General features: G+C 52.1%; 1 protein-coding gene across 1 annotated transcript in view; it reads left to right on the top strand.

Annotated features, from left to right (window-relative positions):
• Nucleotides 1-15,222: 15,222 nt before the first annotated feature.
• The window catches only part of SIN3A (SIN3 transcription regulator family member A), an 88,571-nt gene continuing 88,128 nt past the window's right edge, over nucleotides 15,223-15,665 (top strand). The window contains exon 1 of the mRNA XM_017854781.1: nucleotides 15,223-15,511. The gene's annotated coding sequence lies outside the window, so the exon portion shown is untranslated. The remainder of the gene's footprint in view (nucleotides 15,512-15,665) is intronic.

Genomic DNA, 15,665 nt, shown 5'->3' with positions numbered 1-15,665 from the left:
CCCTTTTAGCTTCATCAATTTAGCAGCCTGGGACATGAGGGAGGGGGTCCAGGAGCTGGTCTGGGAGGGATGAGGGAGGCAGGGAGGGACCCAAGGCTTCAGTATCTGAGACTTAGAGTTCTGACACTATGAGTTTACCTTGTCTGTAGGCCATGGCCCTATATCTGGACAGAGGGACCAGCACCAGTTCAGTGCTTGAGATGTGCTAAGCGCTATGCTAGGTGCTTTTCTCCTCATTGCTTCATTCAAACTTCACAACAATTCAGTGAGGTATTATCTTCTCTCCCTTCTCCTGTGCACCCCTTTCTCATTTCTATATAGATGAGGAAGGTGAGGTCCAGAGGGTTACAGTGATTTGCTCTAAAACGAGCTCAAGTTGGTCTGCTTACAAAGCCTGTGGTCTCCTCACTGCATGGAAGATGGAGATCTTGTCTTTGGAGAACAGAGGTTTGTTTAGCTGTCCTTTCAGAGTATAAATAGTTCTTAAGTTCCAGGTTGTTGTTCTTGTGCCCATGCTTCATGTAGTAGACTCGAAGGGCGACAGGGTTGGTGACTGACTCTCCTAGCTAGGACCTCCTGATGTAGGGTCCTCATGTCTGCAGAGTACCAAAAGGGTTGTCATTCTCCTCAGGAAACTCCCTATCTATGGATACATGGTGTTTGTGAGAAGATCTTGAGTCATTTGCATTTCTCTTAGAAAGAATGGAACCAGAAGCTTTGTCCATGGAAGACCACTCCCCATATCATACCTGTTGGCTGGTGATGGCTTGCCCAGTTGGGGCAATTGTGGCTGGGAAATATTGGGGTGTTCTTAATAATAGTCATAGCAACCAATTTACTGGATGCTTACTCTATTCCAGGCACTGTTTAGAGTAATTTCTAGGTATCATCTCATTCACCCTCCACAACCTTTTGAGGTAGGTATTGACAGAAGAAAAAAATTGAGAGACAGGAATGTTAATTTGCTACAGCCAGGATCCAGACCATCTGACTCCAAAGTACCTTCTTTCAACTCTTACACTAGACTTCCTCTAAGGATCCATCTTCTGATCTGCCAATAAATTTTTATTGAGTTTCTAACCATAATCAGGAGCTCAAGTGTAGAGCAGAAGATTAATCTAGTTCCTTCTCCAGATGAGCCTCCATTCTCTTGGGAGTGCACAAACATAAGAAGTGAACAGAGATTCTTGGAAATTTGAAGAAACTAGAGAGGTTAGGGGTTTAGTGGAACGTGTAAGAAATGGGATTAATGATAAAAGGCCTGGAGGAGGTAACTTTAAATTGTCATTTATTTGAAGAGGCTGTAACCCAACTGCCCTGTGAATTTAAAGTTATGCATGAGTTCCTGATTGCATATCTGAAGATTGGTGAGGTTATCTATCACTTGAGCTCCATAAAATGCTGATTCCTGGGTCCATCCAGTAGGTTGTTAGTGAGTGACAGGATGATCCAGGTTTGGGAACCACAGATTTAGTTCATGTTTCTGACTCTGTAGAGAGTTAACGAATTGATGTCTCCTAAATTTTCAATAAAACTCGAGGAACTCCTCCCACTGCCATTGTTTGTAGCTTTTACCAGTTTGATCCTACCTGTGTTAGGTGTTAAAGGAGGAGGGAAAGGGAAGGCAGAGAAGCAACCCAGAATCTATTTGGCAAGTCGGGGTTCTCATACAGGAGACTTACTGAACAAAGCAAGAGAAAATGTTCAGGGTCTGGGTGCAGTGGCTCACGCCTGTAATCCCAGTACTTTGGGAGGCCAAAGTGGGCAGATCACCTGAGGTCAGGAGTTCGAGACCAGCCTGACCAATATGATGAAACCCCATCTCTACTAAAAATACAAAAATTACCTGGGTACGGTGGCTTGTGCCTGTAATCCTAGCTACTCAGGAGGCTGAAACAGGAGAATCGTTTGAATCCGGGAGGCAGAGGTTGCAGTGAGCTGAGATCGTGCCATTGCACTCTAGCCTGGGCAACAAGAGTGAAACTCCGTCTCAAAAAAAGTAAATAAGTAAAAAAGAAAGGCGATGTTCAGGAAAGAAGAAAACACTGTGAGCTAAAGCAGGCTTCTGCTTCTGATTTGACTGCTGTTTTTTTCACCTTTCTCTAACATTCCTATGCTATATAATTTTTCAAACATGAGAGAATCCCCATGTCCTTTTTCCCATTGCTCCCTTCATCTTGCCCATCCTTGTTGGCTAGGATGGGACTCCTGAGGTGAAGGGTGCGCCAGCATCCTCAGCCTGGGAGGCCCACCCTTGTCAGTCTTCATGTGACAGTATGCAGGTAAATGACAGAGTAGGACTTGTTCTTGGGAGAATGGACTATTTAACATCACAGCCCTAGGGAAATTTGGTTCCTTCCCTGAAAGGGATGCTTCTTGTCTCTTGGGACAGACAGACACACATACAAAAATTTTTATAAATCGGAGACCTAGAGGGAATTGGGCCAAGAGGCACTGGCCAAGTAGAAAGGCTTCTCTAGAGTGACCCAGCTCTTTGGTGGTTTTGAGGTCTCACCACTCAACCCAACCTAAGTCCTAGGTTCCCTCTGTAAAAGAAGGGGCTACACCAGATGATCCTACCATGGGTCCTCTGACTGTAAGGGTCCAGTTCTTTGTTGGACAGTGCAAACACCCATAGAGGAGCTATTAGGCCCTTACTTGGGTTGAGTCAGCTCCCACTGGCACTCCCCACTTTTTTTTTTTTTTTTCCCAGAGACAGAGTCTCGCTCTGTTGCCTAGGTTAGAGTGTAGTGGCATGATCATGGCTCACTGCAGTCTCAACATCTGGGCTCAAGCAGGAACTCTGCTTTTTTTTTTTTTTTTTTTTTTTTCTCTAGAGACAGGATCTCACTGTGTTGCCCAGGCTGGTCTCGAACTCCCAGCCTCAAGCGATCCTCCGGCCTCGGCCTCCCAAAATGAGAGGATTACAGGCATGGGCCACCATACCCAGCCTCCCCAGTTTTAGTGTGTTTTCAGAGTCTCCTCTTTCAAGCTGCTGCTACTCCCCTAGCTTCCCTCAGTTCTCTTCCCCCTTGGCCTTCCAATTGGAGGAAAAGCAGGTCAGGTCCCTGTCATCTCCAAGACCAGCCTATAGGCCTTTAAAGTTTCCCTGTTTCTTTTTGTTTTTTTTTTTTTTTTTTTGAGACGGAGTCTCGCTCTGCCGCCCAGGCTGGAGTGCTGTGGCCAGATCTCAGCTCACTGCAAGCTCCGCCTCCCGGGTTCACGCCATTCTCCTGCCTCAGCCTCCCAAGTAGCTGGGACTACAGGCGCCCGCCATCTCGCCCGGCTAATTTTTTTTGTATTTTTTAGTAGAGACGGGGTTTCACCGTGTTAGCCAGGATGGTCTCGATCTCCTGACCTCGTGATCCGCCTGTCTCGGCCTCCCAAAGTGCTGGGATTACAGGCTTGAGCCACTGCGCCCGGCCTCCCTGTTTCTTAATGTGGGGTCTACAGGGTGACTCAGAGGCAAAGCCATGAACTGACCAAGGGTCCCAGAGCTGCCAACCGAGTCCTTAGATTTCTCTCTGGCCTTGGTTACTACCCACAAACCACTGTGAGCCTACCAAGGGCAGGAGTGGAAGTGCCCATCAGCCTGGGAACCATCTTTTTCTGTTAGGAGGTATCTGCTCTGTAGTTCCCTTTATACGACACTAGTGACTATCAAGTGTTTTGGACTGTACTGCTCATAATTGGCTACAGAGAAGACTGGGGTCTTCTCCACAAATAGAAATCTAGCACTTTTACTTGGAGATGCTTTCTTGGGGAAAAAAAAATCTAGAACTCTTCTTCACCTGGGTTGTCATAAAATCCTCCTGTCTGAGCTAAATGTGGCCTGCTGAAGTCTTAAATACCCATATTTTTCAGGCTAAGGCCATGGTGGACATAGCTAACTCCACTAGAATCCTGGCTGGGGGTGTTGGATGGAGACACTATAGTGCTTTCAACAATCGAGGGGAATATGTTCCAGGCTCACGTCCATCTCCCCTCCCCGCACATTATAATCTGGCTCCTTCTCTAATGCTGCTGTTTGTCTTAAAGCCTCAAGACTGGCCAGATGTGCACCTGAGTAAGTCAGCCATTTCATCTGGGGGCTCTTTCTTGACTTTTAATGAATTTTCTTCTGTGAAAAAATGAATTTTTAATAAAAAAATTTTCTGTGGCCAGCATCCAGTGGAAGTCTGGAGTCTGATGTTCAGGGCAGATACTGGTCTGGAGATGTCAATTTAGGACTTAGTTAGACAGAAGCAATGAGCCTTGAAGTGAGAATGAAGAAGGCAAGAGAGGAGATACGTTTGGATGTCACCAACTTTTAGGTAATGGGTGAAGAAAAGCTGCTGAAGGATACTAATGAACAGGCAGAGGTAACTGAGCACAAAGCTAGGCTGCTGTGTCACAGGCTGCTGAGAGGTAGGTAGTGGCTGGGATGAATGAACAAGATCTGAAATGTGGGTTCATTAGAAGTCTTCGAAGGGACTATGTGGCTGTCAGGGAGGCTGCATGAGAGAGATGTGAAGGAATTGACTGCAGTGCTCAGGCTGTCCTCACTTAAACCAAAACAAGGCCCACCTTGATCTCTTACACATTAGGCTTCTGAATAAGATTTTCTTTGAACAAAGGACCTTGCTGGCTGGGTGCAGTGGCTCAGGCCTGTAATCCCAGTGATTTGGGAGACAGAGGTGGGAGGATCACTTGACGCCGGGAGTTTCAGACCGACCTGAGCAACATGGCAAAACCCCATCTCTAAAAAAATAAAATAAAAAATTCTCATATGGCAAGCTATTCTATTTTAAAAGCAGTAACAAAGGAACTTGTTGCTTTAAAAAAAAAAAAAAAAAAAAGCCAGGCCAGGCGCAGTGGCTCACGCCTGTAATCCCAGCACCTTGGGAGACCAAGGCAGGCGGATCACCCAAGGTCGGGAGTTTGAGACCAGCCTGACCAACACAGAGAAACCCCGTCTCTCCTAAAAATACAAAATTAGTCAGGTATGGTGGCGCATGCCTATAATCCCAGCTACTCGGGAGGCTGAGGCAGGAGAATCACTTGAACCCAGGAGACGAAGGTTGCAGTGAGCCGAGATTGCGCCATTGCACTCCAGCCTGGGCACCAAGAGCGAAACTCCGTCTCAAAAAAAAAAAAAAAAAAGCCACCAAACAACTGATAAAGAGAAGTAAACACTTTGAAAACATAAAGCCCGGTAAACTGAGGAACATGCTGAGTGTCCCAGAAGGGTAAACTACTGCTCTGCCAGGGGAAACATTTCAAGGCAGTGAGTAGCAGTCATAAAATTCCTTCAAAAATTCCGAGCCTCCAAGGCCACCCAGAAATCAGAAATTACGGAATATACCATGTAAACCTGGATGCAAGAGAAATGGAGTTTCTTCACATCATGGGATTATCTGGCCCTCTAGGCCTGCTGGCAGGGCTCATTGCTCAAACGGACTTTGCATTTGAATGGCCAGGAGAAGAGGGAAGTAGGGATGAGATAAAGGAGGGGAAAAAAGGTAGAAGAACTCTTGACTGAATGATAGGGATACTTAGTTTTTTTTTTTTTTTTTTTTAAGACAGAGTCTTGCTCTGTCGCCCAGACTGGAATGCAGTGGTGCCATCTCGGCTCACTGCAACCTCTGGCTCCCCGGCTCAAGTGATTCTCCTGCCTCAGCCCCCCAAGTACAGGTGCGTGCCACCATGCCTGGCTAATTTTTTGTAATTTTAGTAGAGACGGGGGTTTCACAGTGTTAGCCAGGATAGTCTTGATCTCCTGACCTCCTGATCCAGTGTTGGGATTATAGGCGTGAACCACCGCGCCTGGCAGGCACACTTAATTTTAAATCTCACATCTTCCCACTGAAGTAGGTATTCTGATTCTTAGATTACAGATAAACTGAAAAGATAAATGATTTGCCAAAATCATCTTGCCTTGAACCTAGAAGATGCTTTGGGTTGTGGGAGCCAGCCTCATATCCTCCTTACCTGGATATTACTGAGAGAATTAGCCCTCAGAGATTGTGTCGACAGGGTGCTGGCACTGATATCCTTGGCAGAGTCACTGGAATGCAGGCCCTAAATGTCTCTTAATCACCACCTACCATAAGTGCCCTAAAGAACTTTGAGTCCTTTTTGTGAATGAGAGAGGGTGTATGTGAGACGCCTGTGAGATTGAGCGTGTCAGGAGGTGTGACAGATTTGAGTTTATGTGTTGTGAGTTTAGGTCTTTTGTGTATGTATGTATGTGCATCAGACAAATGTTGCTTTTCTGGATAATTTTCTGGAAAAGGCCAGAAATCATTTAGAATTGTCTGAGGATAAACTGATCTTTAAGTTAGAGAGGCGAGGAGTGTGGAACAACAGGGGAGTCAGGCTGTTTTTCTCCAGGCCCCAACCTGGGTCACCAGCTGGAATGCACAAAGACAGCATGTGGGAGTGTAGGTAAAGCTCAGGCTTTGGACCTAGACTTCCCTTAGCTATTTGACTTGAGCAAGTCACTCTACTGCTGTTGGCCTCAGTTTGCTCATCTATAACTAAGGATAATAATCCCTAACTCACAAACTCTGCAAGAATTTGTTGTTGTTGTTTGAGACAGGGTCTCGCTCTGTCTCCCAGGCTCAAGTGCAGTGGTGTGATTACAGCTAACAGCAGTCTTAACCTCCCAGACTCAGGTGAACTTCCTGCCTCAGCCTCTTGAGTAGCTGGGACCACAGGGACATGCCACCATGCCCAACTAAATTTGTTTTTAGTTTTTGTAGAGACAGTCTCACTGTGTTCCCCAGGCTGGTTTATGAGACTTTTCACATAAAAGGGGCCTCCAGGAAACAGAACCTGACCTACCAATGTGATTTCTCCTAGGAGGGCCCTTACCCAAGTCCACTTAATTTTATTTTATTGTTATCATTATCATTTTTACCTATACCAGTTGGTTCACAAAGTCCACTTAGTTTTGTCTTCACTGATAGGGTAGTGGGGGGAGTAGCATGGATGCAACCCCTCAGTGCAGCTGGCAGCTGGAGGGACAATGTCACCAAATCAAGGGTTTCTCTTTTCCAAAGAATGTGGGACTTGCTGTGCTGTCCAGGTGTCAACATACTGAGTCAGAAACCATCACTGGACCCTTCCAAAGGGCCTCATGTACCTGACTACAGTGAGCTCTGTGGGCTCAGAGGTATATCAAAGTGTCTGTCCTCAAGAAACTCAGTCTGCCAAGTGTTCAGGACGAAATCCCTACCAGTGTGGCACACATAGGACCATAGGCAGTGTCAGCAAAGCCTGGTTCTCTGAGTGGCGGTAACTGTTCCAGTTGCAAATCCTCCATGAGTAACTGCATCCATAGCACACGTGCTACCTAGTATCACTGTCAAATGCTGGGTCTTTGGCTTCCTCAGCAGCTCAGAACCTTACCAGGTGATAAAGCACACTTTATCATCACATTTAATCCTCATAACAGGGCAAGGATTGCTATGTTATCCTCTTAATATAGGAGAGGAAGCTGATCCACAGATAAGAAGGGACTAAGTGGGAACCAGGGGACTCAACTTCCAGACTAGTTCTTTCTGCTCCACCACCAATCTGCCTCGTCTCACTTTGATACAGTATCTGTTATGCCTTCAGCCAGAGCCCGTTAAGAAATTAAGAAATAGAGCAGGAATTTGAGATGGGGATCCAGACATCAGGGGATTGGTTCTTTTTTTTTTCTTTTTTTTGAGACGGAGTTTCACTCTTCCCCGCCCAGGCTGGAGTGACGTGGTGCAATCTCGGCTCATTGCAACTTCCGTCTCCTGGGTTCAAGTGATTCTCCTGCCTCAGCCTCCTGAGTAGCTGGGATTATAGGCGCCCACCACCATGCCCAGCTAATTTTTCTATTTTTAGTAGAGATGGGGTTTTGCCATGTTGGCCAGACTGGTCTCGGACTTCTGACCTCAGGTGATCCAACCACCTGGGCCTCCCAAAGTGCTAGGATTACAGGTGTGAGGCACTGCACCCGGCTGGGTTCTTTTTGAGACTCTGTCTCAAAAAAAAAGCTTTTCAAAGAGTTTCGTTCTTCCGCCCAGGCTGGAGTGAAGTGGCATGATTAGGCTCACTGCAACCTCCACCTCCCAGGTTCAAACAATTGTCCTGCCTCAGCCTCCCAAGTAGCTGGGACTGTAGGCATGCTGCCACCACGGACAGCTAATTTTTTTTTTTTTTTTGAGACTGGGTTTTGGTCTTGTCACCCAAGATGGAGTACAGGTGTGATCTTGGCTCACTGCAACCTCCACCTCCCAGGTTCAAGCGAGTCTCCTGCCTCAGCCTCCTGAGTAGCTGGGACTGTAGGCATGTGCCACCACACACAGCTAATTTTTTTTTTGAGATGGAGTTTCGCTTTTATCGCCAAGGCTGGAGTGCAGTGGCGCGATCTCAGCTCACTCAGTTCAAGTGATTCTCCTGCCTCAGCCTCCTGAGTAGCTGGGATTACAGGCGCCCACCACCACACCTGGCTAATTTTTTTTAATTTTTAGTAGAGACGGGGTTTCTTCATGTTGGCCAGGCTGGTCTCGAACTCCTGGCCTCAGGTGATCTCCTTCAGGTGATCCTGACCTCAGGTGATTGGCGTCCCAAAGTCCTGGGACTACAGGCATGAGCCATGGCACCCAGCCCACGCACAGCTAATTGTTAAATATTTTGTAGAGACAGGGTCTTGCTATGTTGCCCAGCTGGGATGTCTGTTCTGAAGAAAAACTTGGTCCTCACCCTAGGAAGGATGAACCTTGACCTCCATGGCTCTGCCAGGGTGGGCCTCCTGCTGAACACATAGTCCTTATCTCCTGGCCTTTCCTTCTCCATACTTTTTGCCCAATAATTCAATCGACTGAGCTACTGCCCACATTCCAGTCTCCAGACTCCACTTGGGGTGACCCACTGCCCTTCCAAAATCGGTTCTTCCCACCTACCCTGTCTCCTCAGTGGCAAGCTTCCCCCACTTGGATCCTATGTAAGGTCCTTAGAGTCTTTCTATTCCAATTTCCACCCCCATTTCACAAGGAAACTGAGGCTCAGAGGGAGGAAGAGACTTGCCTAAGACTATAACACCAGTCACCATGCTAAGTGTAGAACCCAGATTACCTAACTAGTAGCCTCAAGCTCTATCAACTCTTCACACAGCAGGCCACAGGCTACTTCTTTCCCTCTACTACCCACACTGAATCACTCACCCACTCCCCTTGAGTCTTTCTCAAATACAGGCTCTCCTTCAATATTCTTCTCATGGGCTGGGGGCGGTGGCTCACGCCTGTAATCCCAGCACTTTGAGAGGCTGAGGTGGGTGGATCACGAGGTCAGGAGTTGGAGACCAACCTGGCCAACAGTGAAACCCCATCTCTACTAAAAATACAAAAATTAGCCAGGTGTGGTGGCACACGCCTGTAGCCTGTAGTCCCAGCTACTCTGGAGGCTGAGGCAGGAGAACCACTTGAACTTGGGAGGCGGAGGTTGCAGTGAGCTGAGACCACACCATCGCACTCCAGCCTGGGTGACAGAGTGAGACTTCGTCTCAAAAAAAAAAAATTCTTCTCACCCACTGTCACTGTTCTGGTCAATCCTGCTTACGTGTCTCCTGAATTATTGGGATAGATTTCCCAATAATTTCCTAACCGGCAGCAGGCCCTCGTTCTGCCCAATGGACGCCAAGGTCCTTCACATTCTGCACACCCCACCTTAGCCACATTAACTTCCTTTCCTCAATGCCTCAACAAACTGGTTTTTTTTGTTTGTTTGTTTGTTTTCACATTGTGTGCCCTTGCTCTAGGCTCAGCTCTCTGCAATACAGACATGTGGGGTAGCTTCTGTCCCTAGAAACTCCGTTTGGTTGAAAGTTATGATAAATAAAGCAAACGATGCAAGGAAGGATCTGAGTCAAAGCTTTGACTTGAGGGCTGCTGAAGGTGGGGAAAGCTTTCGGATTGGGTGGCTTTGATAGAGAAAAGAAGCCTTCTCTTCCCCCAGCTATTCCTTCCACAAGAGACACTTCTGTAATCTCCAAACACAGTAATACAACAGCCTCTGGGCCTCCCCTTGCTGCCTATAGGCACTTCTCTCAGTGCATCGTCAGAACCCATCTTTCTGCCAGGGTGCCAAACATCTTACACTATAGTTCTGGGCCTGTGGGCCTTGTGACCGTGCTGCCTGCACATTCTGCTGTGCACATCCAAGAATTTTACCCAATTAAAAGTCTTAAACTGTTTGTTCCATCTCCCCACCCCACCCCACTTTTAAAATTACTACAGCCACATATGAAAGTCCTTTTTTGCATTTGCCCCTTTGTGTCCTTTGCTGAAAATGACCTGCCCCTCCAGTTCTGCTGGATGAAATCTTTAAGACCCAACTTGAATGCCACCTCCTCCATGAAACCTTTCCCAAATTTTCCTTCAGCGAGAAGGAATCTCTCTTCTCTGAGCTCCTATTTACATACAAACTCCTATTTTCATACACATTCCTGCCTTGACTTAGTTCCTAACGTAGAATCTCCTCGGCTGAATCTGGAGCCGTTGGAGGGATAGAGTAAGCATGTCATCCAGTCCGTATTTGCACCCAGCAGCAGGTACGGTATGAATGTCTGCCTCACCCACAGTAGGTGCTCAGACAAGTGCCTGTTGCCCGCGGACGCAGAGCTTCCCGTTTGCATCACTCATTTTTAGGCGCCTAACAGAGCGGACAGAGCACGGTTAGGTCACACAGCCAGAGGGGTCTGCCCACTCCAGCCAGTGGCCAGGGTGCTCCTACCCTCCTCTCCTACCTAGTTCCAAATGGGTTGTGTGTGTGAAGGAAGTTGGGGCCGGGTACCCCGCTGGCTCCTCCTCCGCGTCCACCCAGCGGATCTCCGAGTCCCAGAAGGCCTCCCTCCAGTCCGAGGACCTCAAGAAACTTGAGTCGGCGGCGAGGGAGCTATAAGGGCCTCTACCACGGATGCGTCTCCCACTCGCGTTTAGTTCAATTAATTTATTTATATTTTTTGGAAGGAGGGGGCGTTCAATGAAGGGGAAGAGGCGGGGCGAAGGGCGGAGGCGGGCCCAGGGTGACTGACGTGAGCGCCGGGGAGCCAATAGCCCGTGGGGGGCGTTCCCCCCCATTCAGGACTCCTCGCCTGGCTCGGAAGGTATGTTAAACAGCTGCTTTTAATTTGGTCCCCCCAATCTCAGGCGTTTGGGGGGTTAGTCTGCCGGCCGCTCGGTCTGGCCGGCCCGACGTGGTGTGGGCCCCGTGGGCCCTGGGACGGAGCTGAGGGGAGGCTCGGAGTTCCGCGGCCGAGGTAGGCGAGGGACAGGCCAGGAAGGAGAGCTCTTGGCGCCGCCCGCTCGCCAGTGTGTGTGTTTCCCAGCCGGGCCGGAGCCGTGGGGAGGGGGTGGGCCCGGCCTGGGGTCGTCCCTGCGCCGGCCGTGTTGCCTAGTTTATCTCACCGAGCAGTCCGTTTCGGTAGGTTTTGGCGGCGGACTGGAGAAGGGGCGGGCAGGAGACCTCCGGTTCCTGTTGTGCCGTTTTTTAAAAAAGAAAAATATTAGAAAGAAAAGGGAGATTCCGCACACCGACTAGAACCGGGCCAGAGCTGCGGCGTGCGGGCTCGGCAGGGGGCGGCGGCTCGAGCATGGTCGGCGGGGCCCACTGAGCTCGCGGAGCCCGGAGTTGCTGGAGACCTGGAGTTAGCGAGCGAGCCGGGGCCCGCGGCTTTCCTGGCTACCCACGCTGGACAAGGGCGGCAGCCGCCTCGAGGGTTTTGTTTCTGCCCGCAAACTTGGAGGGGGCGGTGGGCGCGTTCCGGCGAGGCGCGGGCACTGTGGGCCCGCGGTTGTTATGGACTCTGGGGGCGGGGGCAACACTGGACTTGCGGGAGGGGCAGCCGGGGGCGGGAGAGGCCACCGGAAAGAGCCCCTGCGCCTCGCCGCTAGCCTCGCGAGCTGCCGGGTTTCCAAACTCCCTGGCCTTGGCGGTCGAGTCAGCATTTGGTGCCGGCACCCGGCAGGCCACGAGCCGGCAAGGAGCTCGCACCGGTGGTACGGAAAACCCCCAGGAACTCGGCGGCTTCGCCGCGCGGTCCCGGCTGATCCCCTTGCAAACATGGAGCTGCCTGCTTCCCCGCCCACCCCAAGGCGGCGGCGGCGACTGCTGCTCTCTTCCCCTCCCCCGGCCGTGCCGCCGCCGGGCTCCCCCTTCCTGCGAGATGCCGCTGCGGACCGCTCGGCGCGGATGGGGCGGGGGCGAGGGCGCGGGCGTGTGCGCGCCCACGAGGGGCTGGCCTGAAAGGGGCAGTGAAGGTCGGAAACTGGGAAAACAGTCTCCACGCTCGGAATCGGGAAAAGGAAATGCATCAGCGGGCGGGGAGGGGCGCGGGGGGCGCGCCTGTCAGCCGGGATGGCGGCCGCGGGCGGGTAGGCGGGGCGCCGGCGGGAACCGTCCCGGCCGGGCGGGGCGACGCCGGGAGAGGCGGCGCAGGGGCCCAGTCCACCGAGCGCCGGGCGGCCCCTGCCTTGTACTCCTGGGCCCAGACTGTTTACTATCTACTCCGCTGGCGGCTTGTGCAACCCGCCTGATGGGGAGCTGAGGGGCGGGCCCGTTTCCTCTCTCCCACCCACCTCGGGCTCGCCCGGAGGCCCCGCCTTCTCTTGTCTTCCACTGGCTGGACGAGACTCCCTTTTTTTTCCCGTTCTCGGATGTGGATTGGATGACATTCTCCCGAGCTCCGCCTATCGGGAGGCCGGGCTGGAGTTTAAGTTGCTAGGATTTTTTTTCCGCGGAGGGAGGAGGGAGGGTTCTTGCGGCTGACGCGAGGCGCAAGGTCCCGCCCCTGCCTGGGATTGGTGGGACGGGTAGCCCGGCCTCCTCCGGCGGAGAGAGCTCGGAGGGGGAAGTCCACCCTTGTTCCCCGCCTCCCTCCTTAGCTCTTGAGCGCGCTCCGCACATGTGAGAGGCCCGCCTAGCTCCTTCGAACTGCCCTCCCGCCCGGAAGTCCTAGGCTCGGCGCCCTTGGCGAGGGGGGCGGGGAGAGCCGAGAAGCCACACAAAGGTTCCACCGAGGCTGGAGACCTGGTAGCCTTCGGGGTGAAGCCAGGGGATTACAGTGCGGAGTGGATTTCGGGAGCAAAGCTTCGTAGGTTCTGCAGGGTTTGAGATCTGCCCTTCGGGGCCGGGGCCAAGTACTAAAGTTCTAACCCTGTCGCTTGGCTATTTCCGCGCCCTTTGACTTCCCTGAGCTTAAGCTCGAGAACTCTGCACACCCTGGAAGTGTTTGTTCTTCCCTAGGCATGGTAGCAGCTGTCCTTAGTTGGCTGTATCCGAGACTCTGACAACCTAGTGCCCTGGCCTGGGGCCCTTAGGCGAGATCAGGCGCAGGTGGTACCCTGTGTTCACGGGAAGTCGTGGGCAGCCTAATGCTGGCTTGAGTTCTGAGTAGTTCTTGATACCATGGTGGGAATGCCCTGTGCTATTCAGTCTAGTGGTGGAAGGCGGCGCAAAGTTAAAAGTAGCCTTGGATCAGTTCTGCTGGAGTGCCGCTTCCTCCTAACCTGGGAGCAGTTTGGCCCGGGGGTCGCTTTGTTGGTCTGACTTACTTTTAGACCTCTGTCCTGGGGCAGGGTTTGGCTACTGGCGAGGCTGCTCCCACCTGTCGGCTACCTTTGGAGTTCGCAATTCGCTGCTGTGGTTTCGCGGCTCGAAGCCATCCTTGGAGTCAGGCCCACCTGCTGCCAGAGCTCGTTCCTGGCCGTTTCCGCTGGATTGCAGAGGGAGGACAGAGTTGGACCTAGGAGTATGTTCCCTGGGCCTGTCCCTTGGGGTCTTAGCTCTCCGGGAGGAGGATTCTACTTCTTCGGGAGAGCGGTAACAACGTAATCCCGTCCCCTCCTGGCGCCGAGAGAGCGCCCCCCAAAGTAAGGTCAGCGTCAGGCCCACGCCCTATTTGGTGAATAAATAAAAGCAAACTAGGAATTGAAAGCACTTTGTCTCACTGTGCGTTCGAGGCCCTGTTACCTACACAGAGAGGGCAAAGGGACCATTAACACTCCTGGCTAAGGAGAAGGTGAACAGCCGTTATGTCCCCAACTACGGAATTTTTATCCTTTCTCTGAGTGTGGTATGTTCCCAAGGTTAATTTATGCTGTGGCCTGTTTTGGTCCTTTTCTCTCCTTTCTCAGTTCTGAGGATGCCTACAGATCCACCCGGGAGATCGTGAGTACCTTGTGCCTCACGCTCCGCCTTCCGGAGGCTTGCCAGGGCGGTGGCTGTTAGGGCCCGCCTCTCTTGGTTATCTCCGCCCTCTTAGGACTGCACATTCAGCTCTAGGGAGTGCGCTGGCAACCCTGGGGGTTATGGGTTATTTCTCCGCCTAGGTCTCCAGATCTTAGTTCTGTACTTGGCTGAAAGGAGTTGCTAGCTGCTCCGGATATTTGTGTTTACAAGGACGCAGTGTGTAGAACGTAAACTGCAAAGATAACAGGATAGGGAGGATGAGTTCTCATTCTCGTTTTTTTTTTTTTTTTTTGTAAGGGAGTCCTCCGGGCTGGACTGCCTTTCCTTCAAATCCTAGGATGTGGAGTCTCCGCTGATGAGCTCCGCTCCCCCTCCTGTCTCGGGCCCTGGAACTCCGAGCTTTAGTCTCTAGTGTAAACATTCCACAAAAGGACTGCTAAGGTTCAGCCTCCTCGCGCAGAGCGGAATTAAGTTCCTTCCTAGACGGGCGCCCTGGCCAATGGAGGGTCCTACCAGTGCCAAGATATCCAATCCAACTCTTGGGGCGGGGCCTGGCCCGGCAGTGCGGTAGGCGGAGCCTGTTTCACTTACAGACATTTTACCCCACATCGGTTACTTACCTTACTGGGGCGGTGGGAGAGCCAGGGGTAGCCTTCCAATGCGATGACCGGCGGAGGCGGGAGCCAACTTGTTAGGCCTGTGGCTGAGACGCTGCGGGGCGGGTTATGTGGTGTCCTCCAATGAGACAGGAAGAGCTTCCCCGCTTCTTCCAATAGCGTTGTGGCTCGGGGGTGGGCTTCAGCAATCCGTCTCCAATAGGCGGGGTTGAGTTAGGGACGCTCCCCGCCAATAGGGGCGTGGAGAAGGTGAGCGGCTCCCCCTCCCCTCCCAGTCGAGGGGGAAGGGGCGGGAAGTCATAAGACAGGTCTCGGTGATTGGCTCAGTCTTTGACGGGCGGGTATTGCGTCCTGTGCTGGAACGAAGCTGAGTCTTCCCCCTGCGGGGCGGGGTCGGGGGAGTGGGCGGGATTTCCCGGGTAACAGAGAAGCGGCCGCGGCGGTAGAGGCGGCGGAGACGGTTTCTCCATCTTCCCCCCTCCCCTTCCCCCCTCGGAGTTTCCCTCCCTCCCTCCCTCCCTCCTTCCCAGTCTGGGCACCGGGGCCTGTGACCGCTTCGTTAGCGGAGAGGTAGCTGGCAGTCCGCTTCGGCGGGCCTGTGCCCCGCGCCGTTCTCAGGGCCTCCCTGCTGAGCTCGCGGCTCACGCCGAGAGGGACACGCAGTGACGAGCGGCCGAAGCAGCTTTGCGGTGAGAGCACGCTGGGCCGGGGGCCGGGCGGGAGCCTGGTGGCGGGTAACGTCGGACTCGAGGGTGTGTATTTTTAGGGGGGGGCTGACCTCCTCGGCTTCCCGTAGAGCAGACGGGCGGGAGGTGTGTGGCTGTGTGAGGGGGGTGGGGGGGG

Source organism: Rhinopithecus bieti, unplaced genomic scaffold (genome assembly GCF_001698545.2).
Source record: "Rhinopithecus bieti isolate Rb0 unplaced genomic scaffold, ASM169854v2 scaffold_39856, whole genome shotgun sequence".
Classification (NCBI taxonomy): Eukaryota; Metazoa; Chordata; class Mammalia; order Primates; family Cercopithecidae; genus Rhinopithecus; species Rhinopithecus bieti.
Note: the sequence above shows the minus strand (reverse complement) of the source record. Positions and strands in the feature narration are given on the sequence as shown.